Consider the following 4498-nt stretch of genomic DNA (forward strand, 5'->3'; position numbering starts at 1 on the left):
CTAATACCTTGACTACAATAGCCACTATTCGTGCATCACGGATTGCAGCAATTTGGTTAGATTGTACGCTTGCGAAAACAGCTAATTAGGGACGTTTTTCAAAGGCCATGTAAAACAGCTAGTAGCAGTAGAAGGGCCAGTAATAAAAATACATGTAGTATAGAAAAGCAACAATGTTGTGCGAGTATCAGTGGGGAAGAGCTCAAAGGCGTCTATTAAAAGCCACAGTATCAGTTATATGGCCAGTAATAATAATACTATAGAAAAGCAGCATCCAATCCAACTGTTGTGGTGATAATAGCAATGTGGAAGGCCTCAAGGGCGTTTTTCAAAGGTCCTGTATAACATCTGTTTTTTATACGCCCATCCGTCCACAATTTCTCGTAAACACTCTACAAGACATAATTATTGACGGATTTTGACAAAACTTAGTGTTAGTGTTCGTAATCAACATATTGAAAATCAGAAGAATCGAAAATTATTTAGTTATTGCCCTTGCTCTTGAAAACGCTTTCAATTTTTAGCTCGTAAACACTCTAGAAGGCACAATTCTTGATGGATTTTGACGAAACTTAGCATGAGTGTTTGTAATCACCCAAGGATAAACCCTATTGAAAATCAGAAAAATTGAAAAAAATATATTTAGTATGAGTTATTGCCCTTGTTCTTGAAAACGCGTTCAACTTTAAGCTCATAAACACTCTCGCAGGCACAATTCTTGACAAATTTTGACGAAACTTGGTGTGAGTGTTCGTTATCGCCTAAGGATGAACCCTATCGAAAATCAGAAGAATCGAATATTTAGTAGGAGTTACTGCTCCTGTTCTCGAGAACGCGTTTAATATTTAGCTCGTAAACACTCTATAAGGCACAATTCTTGACGAATTTTGACGAAACTTGGTGTGGGTGTTCGTTATCACCCAAGGATGAACCCCATAAAAAGCAGAAGAATCGAAATTATTTAGTAGGAGTTACTGCCCCTGTTCTTGAGAACGCGTTCAATTTTTAGCTCGTAAACATTCTGGAAGATTTTGACGACACTTGGTGAAATTGTTTATTATCATCCATGGATAAACCCTATCGAAAATCATAAAAATCGAAAAATGTTTCATAGGAGTTATTGCCCTTGTTCTTGAAAACGCTTTCAAATTTTAGCTCTTAAACACTAAAAGGCATGATTCCTGCCGGATTTTGACAAAACTTGGTTTTAGTATTCAGTACCGCACTGAAGGTTAGATATTTGCCTTCTAGTTTCACGTGCTAAAAATTGAACACGTTTTCAAGAACAAGGGCAATAACTCATACTCAATACTATTTAGTATCGCCCTAAAGAGTTCAAAAGAAGTGTATGACTGAAGGTTAAATATTTCATACTGGTAATTGTTACTGTACTGCCAAATATTTTTATTCAAAATCAAAGCTGCCAGTGGGCGTATATTACCTTGCCTGGCAAGCTATCTTTACAAATTTAATTCATTTTCGTCACATTTTCAATAAGAGAATAAAGGCAGAAAAACTTTAATCACCAACGGCACATTATTACTTTCTCTACATTGCTTCTCTTTTTTTCGTGAAGTGATCGCCTATATACTGGAAATTTCTATTTTTCCATTAATTGTTTTTAATTAACTTTTATGCGTTTTCCCAAGCCCCTGGGGTCTAATTAGAAGGAAATGTCCAAAACTTGGGCAAAATTTATTTGCATTTGAACACTTTTCGTGCAATGGTCCCGTACACTGAAAAATTCCAATAATTGTTATTAGCTAGTTTTAACAATGGATATCAACTGAAACTTCTTTTTTGAATGTCATAGAAAGTAGCACGACATTTATCCTTGGGGAGTTTTTTTTCCCGGTTGCAAATGTAAACACACCATCCACAAACTTGCGCATATAGAATATTTTCTTTCGAAAGCTATACCTTCCTTGAAACTAAAATTCCCAACCAAATGCCGGTGGTGCTGAGAGGCACGGACAAGTATTGACTGTTCTGCAAAAGGCGATAATTTCAATAGTGTTGGGTCTTTTCCGACTGCTTAGACACCAAGGAGTTGGAAAAACACATAAAGCAAAGTAAAAACGATTACATAAAAAAATGGACATTTCCACTTCAAAGGGACAGCTGCACTAAAAGTGCGCATATGCAAATAAATTTTTATCTTAAAAACTTACAAAGCTACAAAGCTGAAATTTGCTGGCCATATGCACATTGGCTATCTGGACATTTGAGAAAAAACAGAACTCAAATATCTGCCATAGGTTAGGAATAAAGGTAGGAAATGTGGGCGATTTTCCGCTCTATAGGCCACATTGGCCGAAACTGCCAAGGGACCTAACGTTGCTAAACAACTCAATATTGCCCAAGTGTTGTTTCTTTTCCGTCTGCCTAGACCCCAAAGAGTTAGAAAAACGCACAAAAGCAAAATAAAAACGATTACAGCAAAAAAATGGACATTTCCACTTCAAAGGGACTGCTGCACTAAAAGTGCGCATATGCAAATAAATTGCTGTCTTAAAAACTTACAAAGCTGAAATTTGCTGGCCATATGCTTATTGGCTCGCTAGACATTTGGGAAAAAACAGAACTCAAATAGCTGCCATAGGTTAGGAATTAGGGTAGGAAATGTGGGCGATGGGATGCCATTATTTTATTGCCAGATACAGCCTTATTGATAATTGTCAGGAACAAAACTTTATAGTTCCACTTAGTGCCATGTACAACAACATGTCAGCTCAGTGACCCACATGTCCAACAACAGGCCTTCAAAGATATTGCTATATCGTGCATATAAGCCAAATTTCACCCACTTCAGTATACTACCTCTACCGGAAGTGATGATTAGAATTGTTTCATCTTTTGGTAATGTAACCCTTAGACATCGACAATGACTCTCATGGACTATGAGTCAGCTCAGTGACCCAGATGACCGACAACTGGCCTTCAAACATATCGTTATATCGTGTATATAAGCCAAATTGCACACATCTCAGTATTATACCTCTACCGGAAATGATGATTAGAATCGTTTCATATTTTGGTATTGTAACCCTTAGACATCGATAATGACTCCTAGGGACTATGAGTCAATCCAGTGACCCACATGTCCAACAACAGGCCTTCAAACATATCGCTATATAAGCCAAATTTCACCCACTTCAGTATAATACCTCTACCGGAAGTGACGGTTAGAATTGTTTCCTCTTTTGGTAATGTAATCCTTAGACATCGACAATGACTCCTAGGGACTATGAGTCAGTCCAGTGACCCACATGTCCAACAACAGGCCTGCAAAGATATCGCTATATCGTGGATATAAGCCAAATTTCACCCACTTCAGTATACTACCTCTACCGGAAGTGATGATTAGAATTGTTTCATCTCTTGGTAATGTAACCCTTAGACATCGACAATGACTCTCAGGGACTATGAGTCAGCTCAGGTAGACTTCCGGTAGAGGTATAATACTGAAGTGTGAGCAAATTTTACACGAAATATTGTGGTTTTTAAAGTCGTTTCTGGCAATATGTGTCACTGGGATGGCTCATAGTCTCGAAAGACATTCTCTATGTTTGTTGGTCACAGTATTAATAAATGAAACAGTTCCGATTATCAAATCTGATTTGGGTATGATACTGACATGTTTGGGCCTCATATATCGGTTACTTGTAGCGTAAGGTACTTTACAGTATTCATGGAATTTTGTAGAAAGGGTACGAAACGTCCAAACTGTTCGAAACAAATATTCAATTCGTAAGAAGTATCAAAAAATTAGATTAAGGGCTTCGTCCCTAATTTTTTGGCCAATTTTTGTGGCCAATGGCCAATTTTTATGGCCGGTCAGTGGGTGTGTACAAAGGAAAGAATTTAATTATGAATTACAATATTATGACAAAAAACGATATTTTCTATACAATAGAATCTCTCATAGGCTCATAGTACATTCTTCAGATAAAGATGGTGCAATCAGGAACGTTAATATAAAAAAAAATTCAATATAATGGAATTTTCATGGTTAACTGTTTAAAATATTTTAAAATATGGCCAATTCTTTCAGATAGAAATATGAATGAAATTTTTGGTGCCAGTGAGGTCCTGAAATGCCAATCTGACATATTTAGGTGTACAATGGGGAGAAATGTTCTTTATTCCTGTAATTTCTCAAATATGGCCAGTGATGGATATCCAATATGGAGGACTGGCCAGTCAAAGACGAAGTTCCTACATGGCCAATTTTTGCACAGTCCACAGTAATGGGGGTGGGGCAGATTTTTTAATGGAATTGGCACAAACTCAATCACATAGTGCCTTCAGACCTGTGAATATCTCCAAAATTCCAACATAAAGGTATTTTCATGCCTAAATCTGTCACTGGCCAGTCAATGACGAAGCCCCTACATGGCCAATTTTTGATATATGGCAAATTTTTTCCTACGGTCTGCTATGGAATTATGAATGACATTTTTGGTGCCATTGAGGTCCTGAGATGCCCCGTTACTGT

Source organism: Lottia gigantea, assembly GCF_000327385.1.
Source record: "Lottia gigantea unplaced genomic scaffold LOTGIsca_55, whole genome shotgun sequence".
Classification (NCBI taxonomy): domain Eukaryota; kingdom Metazoa; phylum Mollusca; class Gastropoda; family Lottiidae; genus Lottia; species Lottia gigantea.